This window comes from Apostichopus japonicus, chromosome 9 (genome assembly GCF_037975245.1).
Source record: "Apostichopus japonicus isolate 1M-3 chromosome 9, ASM3797524v1, whole genome shotgun sequence".
NCBI lineage: Eukaryota > Metazoa > Echinodermata > Holothuroidea > Aspidochirotida > Stichopodidae > Apostichopus > Apostichopus japonicus.
In genome coordinates, this window is record NC_092569.1 from 27333742 (window position 1) to 27355520 (window position 21779).

Genomic DNA, 21779 nt, shown 5'->3' on the forward strand with positions numbered 1-21779 from the left:
CACGGATGCAAAAGAGAGTCTCGATCATCAGCTCGTACAGTGCGCCAAGCCTTCGCGCCACTGTATGGACTGAGATATTAGGTCGATTAACTAATACTTACACCTCCCCGTGTAGGCACGAGCTGTAAAAGAACGGCAAGAGACGTCACCGGGGTTCGAACCACGGATGCAAAAGAGAGTCTCGATCATCAGCTCGTACAGTGCGCCAAGCCATCGCGCCACTGTATGGACTGAGATATTAGGTCGATTAACTAATACTTACACCTCCCCGTGTAGGCACGAGCTGTCAAAAAAAAAACGGCAAGAGACGTCACCGGGGTTCGAACCACTGATGCAAAAGAGAGTCTCGATCATCAGCTCGTACAGTGCGCCAAGCCATCGCGCCACTGTATGGACTGAGATATTAGGTCGATTAACTAATACTTACACCTCCCCGTGTAGGCACGAGCTGTAAAAGAACGGCAAGAGACGTCACCGGGTTTCGAACCACGGATGCAAAAGAGAGTCTCGATCATCAGCTCGTACAGTGCGCCAAGCCATCGCGCCACTGTATGGACTGAGATATTAGGTCGATTAACTAATACTTACACCTCCCCGTGTAGGCACGAGCTGTAAAAAAACGGCAAGAGACGTCACCGGGGTTCGAACCACGGATGCAAAAGAGAGTCTCGATCAGTGCGCCAAGCCATCGCGCCACTGTATGGACTGAGATATTAGGTCGATTAACTAATACTTACACCTCCCCGTGTAGGCACGAGCTGTAAACGATCGGCAATAGACGTCACCGGGGTTCGAACCACGGATGCAAAGAGAGTCTCGATCATCAGCTCGTACAGTGCGCCAAGCCATCGCGCCACTGTATGGACTGAGATATTAGGTCGATTAACTAATACTTACACCTCCCCGTGTAGGCACGAGCTGTAAAAGAACGGCAAGACACGTCACCGGGGTTCGAACCACGGATGCAAAAGAGAGTCTCGATCAGTGCGCCAAGCCATCGCGCCACTGTATGGACTGAGAAATTACGTCGATTAACTAATACTTACACCTCCCCGTGTAGGCACGAGTTGTAAAAGAACGTCAAGAGACCAATCAGCTAATATCTCAGTCGATACAGTGGTGCAACGGCTTGGCGCACTCTACTAGCTGTGGAGCCAGACTCTCTTTTGCACTGGTGGTTCGAAACCCAGTGCCGGTTTTACCGCGATATTTTACACCTCTCGCTTGCATTAGCAGCCATAACTATTAACTAATGAGCTAATATCTCAACCGATACAGTGGCGCGACGGCTTGGCGCACTGTACTAGCTGTGGAGCGAGACTCTCTTTTGCACTGGTGGTTCGAAACCCAGTGCCGGCTTTTGCCGCGATATTTTACACCTCTCGCCTGCATTAGCAGCCCTAACTATTAACCAATCAGCTAATATCTCAGTCGATACAGTGGCGCGACGGCTTGGCGCAATGTACTAGCTGTGTAGCGAGACTCTCTTTTGCACTGGTGGTTCGAAACCCAGTGCCGTCTTTTGCCGCGATCTTTTACACCTCTCGCTCGCATTAGCAGCCCTAACTATTAACTTATCAGCTAATATCTCAGCCGATGCAGTCACGCGACGGCCTGGCGCAATGTACTAGCTGTGGAGCCAGACTCTCTTTTGCACTGGTGATTCGAAACCCATTCGAAACCCATACCATTCTACTTAGTAAATTACAACATTATGGCATCAGAGGAACGACGCTGAACTGGATCGATAGTTATATATCTAATCGGCATCAATATATCTCTTACAAAAACACTCATTCTCATCTTGCAGAAATTCAATGTGGTGTTCCACAAGGCTCAATTCTAGGCCCTTTACTGTTTATTATATATGTCAATGACATCTGCCACGTATCAGAAATCGCAAACATTACGTTATTTGCCGACGACACAAATATTTTTTCGAATCAAATGAAAATGATAATTTATTTCATATTAAAGTGTCTTCTGAATTAAATAAATTTAACGACTGGTTTGCCTCTAACAAGCTATCGCTTAACATTGGCAAAACGAATTATATCGTTTTTAATACATCCCGAAATTTTAGCTGGGATAAAGAAATTTTTATGGGAGGTAAAATTCTCAAAGAGGTATTTTCTAATAAATTCTTCGGTGTACATATTGATCATAAACTTTCATGGGGTGATCATATTTCCATAGTATGCAGGAAAGTTGCAAAGAATATAGGAATATTATCGAAATTGAAACACTACCTGCCACAACACATATTAAAGACCCTATATCAAACTTTAGTGGTCCCACATTTTTCTTATTGCTCGATAATTTGGTCTGGTACACGTGATACTAATTTTAAGCCACTTATTATATTACAAAAGAAAGCTGTCCGCCACATATCACATGCTGCACCACGTGATCACACCAACCTTCTATTCAAGGATCTGAATGTATTGAAAATTAATGACATAATACGTGTAAATCTTGCCACCTTCACTTATAAGGCTTGGAATGGACTCCTACCTAATGCATTTCATAATTATTTAATCAGTAATTCGGATATACATCACCACAACACAAGACATGCAAATCATGCGCATTATCACAACACGAATACCTCAACAGGAATGTTAAGCCTCAGAAATCGAGCAATAAAAACCTGGAATTCTACTACTAACATTATTAAAAATAAATTATCGCGTAGGACATTTAGAAAATGTTATATTAAAGAAATAATTGCATCATATTAATTAAAATATCATATAATTGATTTATTGTCGAAACGTTTAATTTGATCTTTAATTTTTTCTTCTCTTTTCTTTCTTCAGGGAGTCTTCTACATTGTTAAGCTATTGAATGCTTTATAGAAGACTTCCTTTCACCTTGTATATTTGCACGTGAAAAAACAAAATAAATCAAATCAAATCAAATCAAACCCAGTGCCGTCTTTTGCCGCGATCTTTTACACCTCTCGCTCGCATTAGCAGCCCTAACTATTAACTAATCAGCTACTATCTCAGCTGATACAGTGGCGCGACGGCTTGGCGCACTGTACTAGCTGTGGAGCCAGACTCTCTTTTGCACTGGTGGTTCGAAACCCAGTGCCGGTTTTGCCGCGATCTTTTACACCTCTCGCTTGCATTAGCAGCCCTAACTATTAACTAATGAGCTAATATCTCAGCCGATACAGTGGCGGGACGGCTTTGCGCACTGTACTAGCTGTGGAGCGAGACTCTCTTTTGCACTGGTGGTTCGAAACCCAGTGCCGGCTTTTGCCGCGATCTTTTACACCTCTCGATAGCATTAGCAGACCTAACTATTAACTAATCAGCTAATATCTCAAAAAAAAAACAGTGCCGGTGTAGCAGTACAAACTGTCGCAAATATTCCATATTCAGTATAAGCTGTCCCAGTCCCACAGGACAGTTTATACTGGATTTACCAGTACGTTTGGTCTCCCCGGACCTATTGTACAAGGCCAGTTGGTACAGACTGTCTCCCCAGACAGTATATGCTATGGTTACACGGAGGGGACATTATTTGACGGTCATATATTTTGTTGTAAATTGTGTCCCCCTGAACACAATGTCCGCCTTAGCATGTACGTTCGAGTAGCAAAAAATTCAATTAGAAATGGACTCTGGCAGTATCCGTATTATTAGCAAATTTTCGCATTTCGGCTTCCGTATATTTAGCAGTAAAGTCGTGCGACAACTAAAAACGGAAAAGCTAGCAGAGAACGTGAGACAAATTGCGGATATTCTAAGAGATGAGAGCTATCCAAGTGGGTTTACAAGAATAAAACAGAGAAGAGTCTTACGGAGACAAAGTCAGTCTTTCAGACTGGCTGAAAATGGAACTCTTGCGTACGGAAATTTAAGGCAGCTCACACTGACTAGTGACATCTATAAGGTAATGCCTGTAACTTACAGTATAGGATACACAATATGCCTTTGTAGGCCGTCTTCCATGGCTTGCTTTTCGCTTCCTTTGCTCAATTTTTCAGGGGAATGGTGTTACTGTAGCTTAAAATGCTGAGAATAATCACGAGATTCATTAATTTGCTATGCCAACAACACGATTGTTGCACATTACTCTAAAGATGCAGTAAAACTGTAGTATTTTAATTGATTATGGGACATGCCTGATTTTGAGCAACTGACCAATCATAGGGCTGCTTCTCGTGACCTTTTGACCCGGCCCGAACTTATTTTGTTTACATCTACTGTAGATAGCCTAGATCACGCACTGTCTGCATAAAGAGCCTGTGGCCCATCCATTGCTCCAATCTATCGGAGATGGTAGTCCAAATGATCAGAAAACGTTTTGACAAAGGTAAGAATAGAATAACTGTAGACGCAAAAAAAGTCGTAAAATATATGTGTACACTTGTATGATATTGTAGGCAAATGAGGTCGAAATTTCTGTTGATTAAGTACGTAGGCCTACGCTGCAAAGTTGTAACGCCTAACGCCGGTTGGGATAGCGATATTGCATTAGCCTACATTATATATCTGCCTGACCAATGTCTTCGTTGACATTAGACTTAGCAAACAATATAGGCTATGCCTATGCTTGGCCTAGTTTATGATGTCCTCATAATACGGATGATTGAACTTTGGTACATCCAATGTTGTTTATGCCTAGATTTCTAATCGAGGAATTGCTGCAATGAGCAGGGGTGACTTTAGTATCAATTTGTATTGGCGTAGGCCTACGCCTAATGTTAGTTGTTGCTCCTATTTAGTTTTAACATAATAACTAATCAGAACCATCCTTGGCATGGGCCTACTTAACTGATGGTGATGTTAGATCGTAGATGGTATACTTGCTCAGGCTAACCCAAATGATTAGCCTACTGGCATAGATGCTAGACTTATCCTTTTGCCAAATTTGCTTGATTTATAATTGTAATTACTGTAACTGTATATTAGATGCAATAGGGCTAGGCTCTGCACAAGTCAATAAGAGACAAAGACGTTTTGATAAAACAACCAAGGTTTTGCAAAGTACCATAACACTAGGATCTGTTCAAGTGGATTGCACCAGGAAAGCAGCCACTGTGCCTCACTACTCCATATCGACTAGCTATGGTTATGAATGCCTGAACTAGTAAAGTTCCAGCTTTTTGTTTTATTTTGCTATTTTCTCTAACAGTTTGATGATAACTTCTCACAAATGTGCAGTCCATTGTGCTGGGAAGATTGGGCCATTAACAAGGTTCACCCCAATCAGTTGGTCTAAAGTTATTGCCAGTGCTGAGGAATGGTGCAAATTATCTGGCCCACAGTGTGATGTTGCTCACAAAGTTCTATCCACCTGCAAAGAACTGCCTGACAGCTTTGAGGACATCTTCTACCATCGTGATTGCTATGCGGCTTTTACCAACAAAACAGATATTATCAGAGCAAAGAAACGACAGATGAAATTACCTCAACATAAAGCACTTGAAGGTAAGAAGTTTGTCAAAATGCATTTTATTATGAGTTATAGGTATGCTGTATTGATCCCAAATATGCCTCATTTTCAAATATGGTAACTTTTGGTCAAAATTCTTTAACTTTTGTTATTACCACCCTGGAGGAAATTTACCTCACCAGGACATTCAGTCATCTTGTGTGCTCATGTAGTATGTCTAAGAACAAATTGGAAAGTAAAGACCCACAGGGAACGATTTTTTGAAAACTTGTACTTCTAAATTATAGCATGCTATAATTTGGGGCTAATACAGACTACCTTTAAACAGTAATGTAAAATACAGAAACATGTCAATGAACACAAACAAATTGTTTTAATGATGTGATGTAACACTTCTTGGATCAATTCACTTGTTGGAACTTTAAAAGCTCATTTCCCCCTGCATACAATGTAATTGAACTGCTTGAATTTACATTGGTATGTGAATACGTGGTAAATAAGTACTGCAGATTTCTAGAAGATTACTGTGAGCAAAAAGGGCCTTTTATTGTTTTATTCCCAAATGTTCTTTTTATGCCTGATCCTGGTATTTAGATATCCTGTCTTGACGGTAGTTGCCTCTAAGGCATGATTTTGTTTAATGAGTTTATCTGACTACACATGAAATTGGGAATTGAAGAAATGGTAGAAAACCTGCAGTGCAGTTTGATATGAATTTTGAAAACATTAAGTGAAATGAAGGAAGATAAGACCATTAGACATCTTGTTATCATTTATGAATTTTAAAATGAGGCTAGTTTGTTATGACTATCAACAAACAAGAGCATCAATGACGCAGTATCTCAATACTGGAAGTTTTAATTTTGATTCCTAATTTCAAATCTTTGCTCTGTCTCTACAATTATCAATATCAATCATGGTACAACAAATATATAAGTTGCATTTTTGCTACTTTGCCACGAATAGTCTCTGCAGGTTACACTTTATCCTGCTAGTCTTGCCTTTAGCGCTAAATTGCCTTTTAGTCGAAAGAACGACGTTGCAAGGTTTAGTAATGTCATAGAATATTTAAGAACTTGTTTTTTATGTGGTATCCTTCATCTTGGGTCAGTCTCTGTTGGACTTTTTAGTCATATAGTTTGACGTCAATGACAACGGCCAAATTAGAAGAGGCGAACAACTCGACCATATTCTTGATGCCTGCCTTGAGAGCTAGGCCTATTGACCTACTGTATGTTACTGTAGACTGTAGTGGTGACTACCATCAAAACTGTGTCCACTTCTAGATATCAAAACAACCCACGTTTTTCCATCTCAATTTTTCTGACATGAAGATTTCATGGATTTATGACTTGGAAAAAATAATGTAAAAGAAGATTACAAGTTTTTATATGCAAGTGATGGGTGGCCTCCTCCTCCCATAATAGCCACCTCAGTTCCTCTCCATTTTGTTATTTTATTTTAATTCTTTGTACATTTGATGTCAAACATTACAGGTTCAAAAGAAAGCTAAACATACTTCTTATAACCTTATACATCTTATATCCTTATAAATAAAACATAACCTTATACAATTCTTATAGTCTTATAAAATTTGTGATGCTATGGCCGGCTCCTCTTTTATACGTACCCATCAAACAAACTTACCCTGGTCCTTCCTAGGAAAAGCTGTCTGAACACCAGTACAATGCTAATGTGGCTATCACTGAAAGCCTAATAGGCCTAGGGGGCCTAGGCCTATATATATGTTTTTTTAAATGCACTGGGCCTACAGTAAGTAGCCTTCAGAAATACAAGAATGTGTATACGTAATTATACAAAATACATGCAGGGCAATCAAACAAACTTATCATGGCCCTTGCTCTGAAAAGCTACCTGAACACCAGTACTATCCTTAAATGGATGTTACAAAAACGAAGGCCTAATATAAATTAAATGCACTACGTAGAATTCAGCAGTACAGAATGTGTATATGTAATTAGAATGCAATAGACTACACCTGGGCCTCGTTCCACAAAGAGTTACGCTTGATCTTAAGTTTGATCGATCGTGCGTAAGTCAGCTGATCGAGCGTAAGTTTGATATCAAACTTATCTCCGTTCCACAAAGAAACTTACACTTGATATCAAGCGTAAGTTCGATCCGATCATGCGTAACTTTAAGTAGTGATCCAGATCATTCGTAAGTATGATACTTTGCTATGGTAAGCAATTGATATACAATTTGTTTAGTTTCTTACTGTTTACATGCAGATGTAATAAAATGTAAATTTTATATACTTGTGCACAAATGGCGTTATATTTGTATCAGCAAGCTGGTCAACAACGTAATTATCGAATTTATCGTCGAATTCTACCAAGAGAGAGAATTTTTAGAGACAGACGGCAGCCTTTTGAACTTTACAATCATACCAAAGATAAAGGTTTACTAGGCTAGGCTGTATGACTTTGGCCAAGTTAGAACATCCCACCAACAGAAGTATGGCTCTGTCGGTCAGTTTGCAGGTTATCAATGCACTAAGATTTCATGAATTACGATCAAAAAGTGCCTTAGCAGAGTGTGCCTATTTACATGGATGCAGCAAGTCATCTGCCTCACGGGCATTGAGGAGGGTAACAAGAGCATTGGTTCAAATCCGAAATGATGAAATTCAGTTCCTAACCACTCCAGCCTCTGTGACCAAGGCTCGAGGGATTTATTTTTTTGGTAGCAGGATTTCCGCAGGTTGTGGGTACAGTATATGGGACATTGACTGGAATCCGCGGTTGTAACTATGGGCCGGATGAGTATGTATTTGTTAGCTGTACAGGTAAATATGCAATCAATGAACAGTTAATTTGTAGTGCAAAATACAAAATCATCAATGTTGTAGCACGGTGGCCATGACAGTAGGATATTATGTGAAAGCCTTGTTAGGAGACAGTTTGAGGACCACCAACTTCAAGGGATACTTCTTGGGGACTTTGGTTATCCTCTACAGCCGTGGTTGATGACGCCTATTCAGAACTCGAAGAGACCTCATTCAATAAGTAAGCTTATAAAAACCAAAACATATCGAGGTATGGTATCATATCTATATGGTATCTATTTATATACCGCTTTCTATTTGTCCAAAAAGCACACACACAAAATCACAAACTCAATAGTATCAGTTATTACTGTATATTGTAGTTCACCATACGGACAAAAATAGACATAAATTACTTAATAGTGAACAATGAAATAAACAGCTGTCTTCAAATATATAGTTATTCTTTAATTGCTCAGACAAGGACACAAGCCAAGATTGAGCAAGTCAACAGCCAGCTCAAGAACAAATTTTGATGTCTGCTTGGCGATGGCATGCAAATAGAACCAAAACTCTTCCCTTATCCTTGTTTACTTAAAAAGAGGCAAATTAGTTTTGGCTGTATATAGTGTCAGCAAAGAATATGAATGTCATGTCAACCAAACATTTTGCATTTTCAAATACCACATGCATTCGAGCAAAAAAAAACAGTTCTGACATTCTAACATAACAACTTAAAATCGCATTTTGAATTTAATTTAAGTTATATACTTTTTAAGAAAAAGTCGCCCAGGAAAGAACCTGGGCACGAACACCAAACTACTGAACGACTGATCCGCTCTCAACCCTAGTCTCCTTGCATCGGGACTGTGACTGTGTGATCATCGTCGGGTGTGCATAACCATTCCCCTCGAAAGAGAACAGATACTACACATGATCTTAGCAAAAGGGCAGAAAATTTAAGTTATGTTGACCATCAATTTAGTTCCAGTAGTATACACCCGATAGAAATTTAATATCTAAGGCAGATAGTTTACAAGCTAAAAATTAGTATCTAAAGTTGACCTACAATGCTTTTACATAATGAACGGCTCAGAAATTACATTCAACTCAAAGATGGTTGGAAAGGCAGTGTACAATCCTTGATCATTAATATTATCTACAACTCCCTCTCAGATGGTTCCCCTATTCAAGTAGTAGTTCACTTGTATATGCAATAAAGCTACATTAGTAAAAAAAAACCAATAGGCCTATATTCCACGTAGAAGAGTACACTATAGTGTAGGCTGTGTAATTATAACAGTGAGACAGTATAACTGGCTTCTTTGGCCTGGAATGAACTGTTGGGGCATGGGTTGACTGCCTGTTTGGTGACATTTCTGTTGGTGCATGTGAATCCTGTGAATAGAGCAAATGAAACAATTGATCAATTACAACATACTCCTTTAACCCTTCCATTATGGATGCTGTCCTCTTTATAAGACGTAACAATATAATAATTGCACATAATTTAAAATTCTGTGAAAGGATTTTTTCACTTTGGAAAAGGTAACTATTTTTCCTTTTTATTCCCTTTATCTTTTTCAAAATTATTCATCAAGGGTACCAAAAACATATTGTGCATGATATTAAGTTAGAGTGCTGTAAGTTTTTCTAGGCTTTCACAATTTGACTTCTGGTGATCACAAATGACCTTTAACCTCCACCAAAAACCATAGGCTTCTTGTACTCAAATTCAAATTGGGTCTTTTAACATGTATATCAAAAATAAATTGTACCTGTGATGACTCGCTTAAAAAGCAGTCAAAGGGTCGGTCTTTGATGTCTCCAGAGCAGGGCCTCGTAAACAGGGCTGTATACAGCTGCTGGCCCTCCACCTAAAATAAAATGATATTAACAATGTTATCAATTTGGATTTTACTATGTGTCAAGAAAACGTGATGGATGTGAGGTGCCAATAAATTGCTATTTACCTGTTGCATGTTTAGCTCTTTTATATTTTTTGGCCAAAATCTTCAAATCTGACCACTTCATTTTTAGTTCAGAAGCAATGTCCAGCTCGACCAAACAATTTATCACGATATTCTTTCACAAACAGGCAAAGAATAAACATTTCTTGCCGGGAAAAATTTTCTTCCTGGATTTCTTTCTTTTGAGTTAGACTAGGAAAAATGGTTACTGTGAAAATTGTCAAGTTATCATTAACGACTGAAGAACACTGTGCTCTAAACTTAATGAGCCAGCCTTGCCAATACCAGACTAAACCCTGTGACCTCTTTTTTGAGTTCCAACAGTCAATGGCTATAGGCAAGCAGCACACACAGCTGCTCATCCCATTGAACAGCTTTAATTGTAATAACTTCTCAAGCCATGTCCCTTGACATATGATCACTTTAAACGTGTTTGTATTTTGTAGTAGAGTGCCAGCCCGACTTAGCTACTCTGGCCTTGTCTAAGTGGGCAGATAAAGTTGCTTGCTTTGTGTGCACCTAGCAAGGAAGGTCCATAATAACAAAAACCCTGTTTACCTGCAGTGTTGCCTTTCAAAAAGACGATTTTCGATTTAACAATGCTTTAGGCCTAGACTGAAACAATCCAAAATAAATCATTTTACATCACTAAGGATGTAAACTCCCGGTCAGCTCAAGTTCAGCCAAAAGAAACATAGTGTATACCATGGACTCATGGAGCTATCTGTTTATAAGCTCCATGGGTATACAAATCAGACGTTAGTGTGTGTAGGTTAGGCCCTGTAGACTTACAGTAGGCTGTTACTGCTTTTATTTTTGTTTTGTGGACTTTAGGCTAGCAAGGCCTCAGTCGGAAGCAAGGTGACTTTCACTTTTGTTCAGAATTAAGCCTATAAGTATAACTTAAGGGGTGCAAGTCCAATAACTATACCTCTCTCTTTAGTCTGGATTCTGGACTTCATACAGAGTTCCTTACTACGAAATTGTGACAATTTATCAATATCAGTCAATGATCCCACTTGTAATCATTAGCCGGGTACCGTTATAGGCCTAAGTATACTTGTATAGTCTTGTAATAATAAGTGTCCGTGTAATAATACAGGCGTATACTTATGTAGTTTATCCTTTATACAGTAGTCATTTGCTAATATAAATTTGTGCTACTGCTAGGCCTAAACTTTAGAAAAGACGTAGGCAGGCCTAACGTTGTCCCGTGTATTCCTCTAGGCACTAGTACATAGCCTACATATAACACTGACTGCCTGTATTAAACTAATTTAACGTACGCAAAGACTACCAAGTTGGCGGATAAAATGCGGTCTACGGAGGATCTTTCAATGATTTTGAGTCGTAACACACAACGAACCAGTGCAATAAAATATGGCAAAGGTTATTCTTGTAAAGATTGTGGTTAAATGTTTATTCTGACACATTTATCTGTTATTTACTCACCATTTTGATGACATATAATGCGCCGACAGGTTGTTCGCCGTGTCAAAACTTCGGAGACACAAGTTATTTGAGGTCACGAAAGGTCACAGTAGCCTCGTCCACTAACCAAATATTAATTAAAATCATGCGTAGCGTAAGTTTGATTTTGTGGAACGCTACTTAGCGATCGAACTTACGCTACGATCAATCGCATGAGAATCGAACTTAAGTTTGATCTTAAGATCAAGCGTAAGTTAGTCTTTGTGGAACGGGGCCCTGGCGTACCTAACTACAGTAAAGAAAATTGGTCGCGAGGGTAGCCATTTTCGTATATCTAACATAACATAGCTGCCATGAGTCATAGCCAATCTGCTACAAAACAGACTTGGGGGCGGGGCTTAATCATCAAAAACGGACCTTTTTACTAAAAGTAGTGGCGGCAGCTCAGTCTTGTTTTAAGAAAGAAAAATCATTTAAACATCAAATAAAGCAATTAAAAGCCATAAAATGTCATATACAGCTAGTAAAATTCTTATTAATACCTACCTGTAAACAACAAATGAAAGTTTAAAATGTTAATAAAATATATAATACATAGGACCCTATCCTTGACGATACCACTGTTGAAAGACAATTCTATTCTATTCTCTTTCATAAAACATAAGTTTGGAGCGTGTGCAAAAATGGGTTGTTTCAACTGAATTTCAGTCCAAATTGGACCGATTTGGATATAAATCGGTGAAAAAGTCATAGAATGAGATAAAATTCTCGAATAAAAAATAGTAACTTTTGTTGGCCTATATGATATATGCTTGCTCTGAAAATTCCAGAGAAAAAGAACTTTATATGAAGACGCTGAAAATTTTTTAAGAGAAGAGAGAGTCCCACTTACTGTTACAATATCTCTATACATGTAATGTATTGAGATAAAAAGGAAGTTCAATCATCATTTTAGCTTTAATCTGTTAGCAGAAAGGCATAATTTGAAATTGATAAAGATCATTTGTATGTTTTCCAAATTGAGTGAGGCTTCACTGTGCTATGTGTCATGCTGTCATTTCTAAGACAAAAATAATTTTCTGTGCAACGAACAGTCAGTGTCTGTTGGGCCCACATAAAATGTGAGAAAAGCTGTCACTCACAGACATCTCTGAAAAGGAATTGTTCCAACTCAACATAGGAATGTCATACACAAAAAACATATCAACCCAACAAAGCAACTGTATGTCACTTTCAGATAGAGGAGGTATCCTGAGGGATTTTAATTGTTTTACATTTTTTTTAATTTGATTTCGGATCTAGATACCTCTATTGAACATCACCAAACAGAAATTGATGAACCTCTGGAAAAACAACTCCTCTGATCACAAGGGCGGCGGAAGTACTTTTAATCTGGGGGGGGGGGGGACACCAACGTCGAAGGGCACTTTATAGAAATTCGATTGGACTGATGCAGCCTGATATTTAGTACCCTTTATAACTCTTATTGTATTATCTTATTTGCGTATACACATCACTGCATCAACGCCCCCCTCCCCCTCAAGGAAACAATGCATACTAGCACTGCAATATCCAATGTGCAAATTGGGAAACAAGGAACAAGTTTTCTTTCGAGACAAAATGAGGTGAAATCATTATCAAGTCCAAGTCCCTGCACACGCGATCGATACATGCATGAAAGCAAATGAAATATGTCAAAATACGAAAGGATGGGGTAGGTTATGGGATATTAAAACTATACTCATTATTTATAGTAGGCTATAAATGGCTTCTGCTTATTACAAAGTCACAATGTAATATAGCAATGCATTTTTGGAAATGCACTAGGATTTTTTGGGCAAATTGAATATGCATAATGGCACCCACCAGAATGTTAGAAGCCTTGTGGTAGTAAACATAGGAGTAGGAGGCGGGGGGCCCCCCAACCAAACATTTTTGTGAAAATTCGGGCAATATGCTGAGAATTTTTCGGGCACCTACTGAAAGAAAAATAATTTGCTATGTGTTTTTCAATTGTTATACTGATATTATTATGATCATGATTGTTGTAATGACTTTCCCAATAATTCTAACCAATATAGAAGGGTAATAACACGGCAAATGATTGTATTTTATTGGCATGCGATGTAATAACCGATGCATGCCTATATGATATGCACATTAACATGTTGAACGCGCGCAGAGCGCGCGAAAAATTCGGGTAATATTCTTCGGGCAAGTGTTACAGCCCCCCAAATCAAATTGGGCCCCTACGCCTATGGTAGTAAACATATAAAACTTCCCGAAATATTTCAATAGACGTGGGTTTCGCTTTGTAAACTCTTTTTTTTTTATAGAAATTTTAATGTAGAAAAAGGGCACATTTTTAACCTGAGGAAAAGTGGGGGGGCACGTGCCCCCTGTGCCCCCCCCCCCCGGTTCCGCCGCCCTTGTCTGATCATCAAAGTTGGCTTCTTCCTCATCAAGGTCACAGAATGTGCTACCAGAGGAGTGTATATTCTATAATATGAAGGAAGGCCTTTAGCAAATCTAACTAACTAGCAATTATAATTTATTTCCAGAGTCATCATCAAATTGCTTAAAAAAGTATCATCTATTTGCAAGTACCCCATGTTTTTGTTGCTTTCAAATGTGAAATATAATTACATAAGTGAAACAAGTGTGAAAAATTAGTGGGGATATACATTGGTGTACATACAGAAATGCACATTGATGAAAAATATTAATTCTAATAAAAAAACAACTTCCCACTTCGTTTGACCTAAAGTACATACAGTTAATGTGTTTTAGCTGCCAGTTGGTCATCATATCAGTCGACCTCAATTATCTAGGCTACATGTCACTGTTTTCAGTCACATGTGCTTTCGATGCGGACAGTGATATAAGTATTACAGGTCATGTGACATTTGTTCATCAACTCAGCTGGATCAGATTGTGCTTCAGATTGTGTCTTCCCTCCCGTTCTGAATCGTTTGGTCTGGTAGTAGCCCTGGCTCCGATCATGATGTGGTCGTACTTGTATCTGTTCTGTATTCATCTTTCATACACTATTGTATGTATAGTTATAGGACTCTATTTCGGTATTGAGACCTTGTTTGTGACCATTTCGTTTAAGCGCATGTTTTCTACCTATTATTGAGGGCTTCGTGCCGATGTATTGTTTGCACCGTGGCTGATTATAGTAATAGATTGCAAAATCTCAGCGCTCCCTCTCTACTCTTTAATCTATGTGTTATATTCTTTGCATGTAATAGCGAGGTTCAAGGCTCATCGTTATTAACATATGTCCATCGAAGACGCATTTGTTTCCATACCACCACCAGTCCTCAGTAGGGAATATTCAGGCACCACCCCCCCATACCCCGAATCTTAGACTGAATTAACGTTACAATATGCCCTATAATTTATACAGAAAGCTGAAGCCAGTGTATCATGAATTTCTGACCACCAGAAATCTATTTATACCACAGAAACCAAAGAAAAGTTGTAATGAAACTGGTCTCAATCAAGAATAATACATTCCTATAAAGGTTCGTGGTCAGAGCTCAAGTAGATATAGAGATATCACAGCTAAAGTTCCTTCTGGTCAATCCTCAAAAACAACAAAATGTTTGGTTACCTTGGCAACAGCACTACTTTCTGAAGTCATCATAATAGCATTGAGTATTCTATGATACCATAGTTCACATGTGTATGTAACTTTCAGTCATAAATTATTACATACAACCTCTGTATTGTTTCTTAAACAGGTCGGTAGATTTTCTCAAAAAGTCTAATCGACGAGTAAAGGGCGCCCTCTATTTGGTTTTCTGTTAATTGTTCCCCCAGTCAGCATTGGACAAATATCAAATTTGGTGGGCTTTTTGTTCTCCAGAAGACCATCCATAGCGATTGTTTTATATTACTCTACTCTTCCACCCTGGCTATTAAAAAAAAAATTCCAAATTCATCATAGCCATATATGGGCAGCTAGCAGCCATTTTGGTTCTTGGCACAGCCGTGTGCACATTTGGTCGCTGCCAACAAACAGAAAACCGAACCTTATATCAAATTGTACTCATTTTCACTCAAATCAAGTATTCCCTAAAAAATTGAGCAAAATCCAAAAACTAAGCACTTTTTTGGCACATGGAAGACGGCCTATTGGTTGTTTAATTGCGAACGGCCATTCCACAGTTAAACTGTAACCAGGCCTCTAGGACTGATTGGTGCACAAATCATGATATTCTTTTACCACGTTTGGTTAGTTGTAAAAACTCATTCGCAAAAGTCAAGCAATTGCTTATGCAACAGTATAATCAGTTGTATGCTTGCGCAAAGTTATCATTTAGGGCCTATTTCTTTTCGTTTTGTTTACCCAATTGTCTTAACAAATTTTTGTGACAATTATTATAAATTTCCACCTTTTATCGCCCTGCCTATCATAAAAGATAACAACAGATCACTAAAGCTTAGAGAGGTAGTCTGGTTTGCATGCATGGGACACTATAAAATGCAATTATTGGACTATAGCATATAGCCGAGCCTACTTCTAGAGGAAAGTGGCACTAATACTGTGCATAACAAATTCACGTTCATTAATTTTGGTTGGTAAGAACAGATATTGAAGGCCTGATAGTACTTTTTTATGTGTGGCATATTCTCTACATGCCAAACCTTACTGCAGAAGAAAACTTCTTAAATATCTATATAGACCCCACTTGTGGCCATGCAATATGTACAACAATGGGAATATTCCATTTCAAACACTGATATAGAGTTGTAATTAATTTTAAGGCACTTCAGCTAGAACTACCAATTGTGCAGCCCATATATTTGTGCGTGTTTGTTTGTGTTTTTTTTTTGGGGGGGGGGGCAAAAAAACATGATATCTCATTGATCATGAATTTTCTTATCTCTTTGAAGGTGTTCATCTTTGCGCGGCATAGATAAACCAGACAACAGACTATGTCTATTGTCTTGATTCTATTGCAAAACTATCAACGTTGATGTAACAAGTTATGTTCAACAGGATGTCAAAGCGTCTTTGTCATGTACACCTACGAACAAGTCTCCATAGCATTCCTGTAACTGGATTATGGAAACAGGTAAATATTCAATCTGTTTTAATTGCACAGGATGTCCGCAGTATGCCATGAAGGTTTAGTTTAGTTAATGTCCCTCTTTCTGGACAAATTAAACATTTACAAGTTTAAAGGTACAGTAGTCTGTATTGGCCCTAAATTTTGGCCACTTTAATTGCTAGAAGTTTTCAAAAAGTACTTTCCTGGGGGTAATAACCCTTTAAATTGTGCTCAGACATTTTAAATGATGACACGAGATGATTGAATGTCCCAGTGAGGTAAATTTCCTCCAGGGAAATAAACATACTTACAGAATTTTGTCCATAGTGAAAATTTGGCATATTTATTTATACAGCAAACCTTTAAGCCACACTCTGGCCTAACTGCAGAGCAACCATCAATATAGGCATATAATTGTAAGATGCAAAAAGTGGCGTATCACTTTTCTGGTTCAGTGGTTGAAGCGATTGTAAATATATGGTACAGTATGGTGTAAGTTACATTTTCATGTTTGCAAGGTAAAACTAATTGGCCTAAATCCACCAACACCCTGTTTCGATCAGATATCCCACTGTTTTTATCGAGATCTGTGTACAGAATGAAGCAATGGAATAGAACAACAGTCAAGGCAAAGCCTGCAACTTGTATTTTTTTTTAAATTAGCACCTAAATGCTGTCTTCTTTCTTAACAGGTTGGTGTTGATCTTATTGGTCCTCTACCAGTGACAGCTGCCAAGCGACTGTACATGATAACACTGTCTGACTTCTATTCAAAGTGGCCTGAGACTAAGGCAGTGCCTGACAAGACTGCAGCATCAACTTCTGATTTCATTACTGATGTGATGATGAGGTAAGCATGTCTTAAAAAGTGAATAATTTTCTGTAGTTAGTTCCAATATGAATGGCATCATATCTGTTATTTGTACCATGCAAATAGGTATTAAGCATACAGAAAGGTCACGAAGGTAGGTGAGAACCAAGAAAGTGTACTGTAAATCTTTGCAGGTTAAGTCCCCATTAACAAGTTTATATGTAAGTAGTTTTTGTTCCTATATTTACTTGCAAAGGTTCCACCTCTGGTTCTTAGGTAGCATATAGCCTGACAATTGTTGTCATTTGATTTACATCCCCAAGAAGTGATTTTGGCTGGACATGTTTCACTGCAGCAGACACAGTTTATTTGTTCAAACAAATGATGAGTAAATAATTAAGACCACATTCCACAGCTATACACCACCTATTGTGTGTTGTTTTTCAAAAAGGTGTTGGAAAGTTTGATATTGTAACCACAGGAACTTTTCTGTTTAGAAAGTGTGAACTTATTACTACTTGGCTGTTTTGAAAGGAACCTCGACAAGATAAGAGAGATAATGTATCGACTGAGTTTTGGTACCATTTCTCTGTTAGGTCCGTTGTGGAAATTGCTAAATGTGTTTGTGTGTGTGGTGGGGGATATTTCCTGAAACCTGGGAGAGGGACCCCTTTTTCTTTGACAAAATAAGGCAATGTTTAGGTCTCTTGATGCAAAATGATGTATAATAGTACATTTTACCATAATAATGGTTAGCTAGCATTATTTGTTTTTTGCATTTGGGTCATACAGAGGGTGTTTGGAACCCCCATGGATCCTGATTCAGGACAATTAATGTTTGATCGGCATTAAACAGTCATACCATGCACACATACATCAATAGAGCACCAAAAGTCAACCTTCTGTTGTATCCTAGCTTAATCTAATTTGATAAATTTCTGATATTAAATTTAATTAATATGTCACAAATGTTGTATTGGCTCATGTGGTTAAAACTTTTCAGGTTTGGTAGTGAACTGTACAATATAGCGCCAAAATTATGACATGCGATCTCCAATTAAAAAAATGGAGCCAGTAATCCCATAAACATGTAGGTGTCACAATAAAACATCCAATTAACTCAATGGCTAAGCATAGTTCAGTTGTACACTATACAGTCTACACTTAACCAATATAGTGAATGTTAATTATCTTTGTAGTGGAGCTTACACATAACCTTTCAAGATGATAATTTATTTTATATATGACTTACAGTGTGGCATTCACTACTCATAATATTGCTTTCAACTTTTATTTTGCACAGATTTGGTTGTACTGATATCTCATATCTGACCACCAATGGAGGGAGTATGTATGAAGTTAACAAAAGACCCCAGAAGACATGTCTAAACAATTTTCTTGGCAGTTAACTTGTTACCGACAACAATCTTGTCTTTCACTCTAACATATCATGAGAGAAAAATTCGTCGGCTGCTATACGTTTAAGCAAAGTCAGGCCATTGACTTTTCACTGCCAGTCGTTCGGTGGAAATCCATATATTTGCAGTTCAAGTTGAAGGGTTGTGACGCTCGAAATTCTTTATCACCTCATTACTTCATTAAATAACAAATACGAAGGCGTGTTTCTTGGTTCTGGAAATTGTGTTCAAGATAAGTTCTCATAGTAAAACATATAACCGACCATATTCTGCTTCCTGTTGTAACTTTTGCTGTTATGGATTTCTGTGTAAGTCTTAACGAAAAACCCATTGGATACATGAGAATCAGCTATTTTATTTGTAATTTACAATCAAGATTTAACTTTTGACGGTATCAAGTTACACATTTAAGCATTTTATAGGTAATCCTACTGTTTGTGGAAAGCAGTTCAAGGGGGGATTCTAATAGGGAAACTTCTGCATGGTTTTATTGAGGTCTTTACCAAACTCTAAAGAGGATGTTCTTCATGTGGATTATGAGAGTTTCAAGTACATATTGTTTGAAGAAGAGTGACAGTAGTATATCATTCTAATCAAGCAATACCTCCCTGCTTGAAGGATGCTCTAGAAAGCGTGGATTATCTTTAGTTGCATCAGAGCTACAAAGGGAGAGTCATCATTCCAGTTAAATTTCCCCATGCAGGGGGTAGGAAGTGGGGGTGGGAACACAACCTCAGAGGGACATTTTCTCATTCCACAACTACCACTCGTTATGCTATAAACCGATACACACCGGCCATATCACTTAAATATATATGATGTGTTAGTATGTTATCAATACTATTGATTGAGATTCTTTATTGTTAACCATGTTATAAAAAGATATGGGATGCCATTTTAAAAATAGTATGTACAGACAGTGCCCCCCCCCCCGGCTCCTGGCTCCCTGATCCTATGTATAATTTTTTCACTCTTTGCCCAGTCTGATATAGATTCAGAATATTGAATTTGTGCATGACTATCATCCAATTTCATGTTTTGATTTTTACTATATTAACTTTCTTTGAACAAACTTTTCTCTACAAGAATGACGTATTTAAAGTGTGAGAAACATGATGAGACGAAAAATCTAGCATATTGCATCCTGCTCTGTCCTATTTGCTTTATTCTTTCCCTTGTTTGGCTTTGTTTTGTTCCCTGTATGTTTTGCAGCTCTTTTGAAGAGGATATCGTTCTAATATATCTTTTCTAATTTGAACCACTTTTGTCCAATAAGAAACATTCATAATAAGAAACAACGAACCTTTATCACTGGAACTGCCTGGAATGCCATTTGTCTATACAAATGAAGATTTGCTTCGCGCATGGCCATCACAACAGGCTTAGGGGGCAGGGGGTGGGGGAATGGCCTTCCACCCTGTTGAGAGGGAGAAAACCTTGACTCGACAATTGAGTAACAAAAATAAGGAAGGGTAAAAAAGTAAACAATAAAGTAGTAATGAAAGTCAATAAATAGGTGTCAAGCCCATACGGAGAGGGTTGGGGCAGTGTTGACATTTTCAAGGTCAGAGAAGTATCTTCCAGCTAGTTCATGGTTGTTATTAGCAAACAAAAATATTTTGGAACTCATCACAGATAGGTCACAGACTTAAGAAGACCCCTCCCCAGGACACAAATTCGATAACTTACCATCCCAACTCACACCCCCCCCCTTATCCTTGCATCAAAATTATGTGTATGGGCCTGAGTTTTGTATACAGCGTTGCCGATTTCGTTTAGGATGTAACTTGAAAACACCCTCGGTTCCCGTCCTATAATGAGCTTTACGCACGGATGAAATTTCATATTGGCTAGGCAACTCTCGTAGACCCATGAAGTACAGTTACCATACTTGCCAAAACTTACCCACTGTATGTTAGGGAAATACGGCAACAATGAAGTTTGGACTCCTAAAGTTCGTAATATTTTACCTCTGCAATTATCATTTTTTGTTGTAGCTGTTGCATTCCCTATCCCGTACCCGCCCTCCGTTGGGGAGGAAGTTAGGTTTATACTATCTCTCCCTCTGTAAAGATGACTATGAACGCAATGTAGTTGCCGAATACAACATGCATCATATACGGAGGGTAACATAGCAGCAATCACAACAAAAACATGATTAACATCTTCTACAGATGGAAGATGTTATACTGTTTCTTTTTTTTCCCGTTCTACATTTTGTTTTGCAGCAACGCACAACGTCTCATTTATTTCCTGTAACATCTAACTATGTATGCATCTGCTCTAATTATTGATATAATGAACTCAATTGCCTTTTGAATGTCGAAATGCTTAAATTTTATGCGGGACAAAATATACTATGAAGTATTCTGTACCAGGACATTTCGTCCGGTGGGACTATATTTGCTGTGAGGGTGGGACACGATTTTCAGCAGATAATGTCCGACCGGACTAAATATGCTGGTACAAAGTGTCCGCGGAGACACTTTATACAGGGGACACTCTGTACTGTCACACCGGCAGCAATTTATGCCCCAGTCCGCCCCTGGTCATGACTAAATATTAACAGCTACTCACATATAGTTCCTCTTGAAAAGAAAGTTTAAACTTTGTTATCAGTTATTTCGTCAGAGTTAGCTCCATGGAGTACAACATCAATCTCCCATTTGCAATTAAAGTCTGGTGGCCTTGTGGATACCTACATGTGTTATATATAATACTAATATAGTGCTGTGGTAAATACAGCACTTATACCTATCCTGTAAATTTGAATTTTTGAGCAATTGTGTCATTAAACTTCATCTTTTCACATTACCACTACACCAACCCCCCCCCCCATCCCATTCAAACTCCTATCCCCCACCACACCTCGATACAATGACCAGTGAA

General features: G+C 38.4%; 2 long non-coding RNA genes across 3 annotated transcripts; one reads left to right on the forward strand and one right to left on the reverse strand.

Moving 5' to 3' along the window:
• Window positions 1-3347: 3347 nt before the first annotated feature.
• LOC139974363 (uncharacterized) lies at window positions 3348-21736 on the forward strand. Its single transcript, XR_011795461.1, has 4 exons — window positions 3348-3903; window positions 16504-16685; window positions 17354-17511; window positions 18776-21736. It is a non-coding gene; the product is annotated as an uncharacterized lncRNA (long non-coding RNA).
• LOC139974362 (uncharacterized) lies at window positions 6240-11875 on the reverse strand. 2 transcript variants are annotated; one of them, XR_011795460.1, is made up of 4 exons: window positions 11620-11875; window positions 9976-10074; window positions 7285-9595; window positions 6240-7081 (listed from the first exon to the last, which is right to left on the reverse strand). It is a non-coding gene; the product is annotated as an uncharacterized lncRNA (long non-coding RNA). The 2 variants fall into 2 exon arrangements; XR_011795459.1 differs by having other exon boundaries at window positions 6240-9595.
• Window positions 21737-21779: the final 43 nt, after the last annotated feature.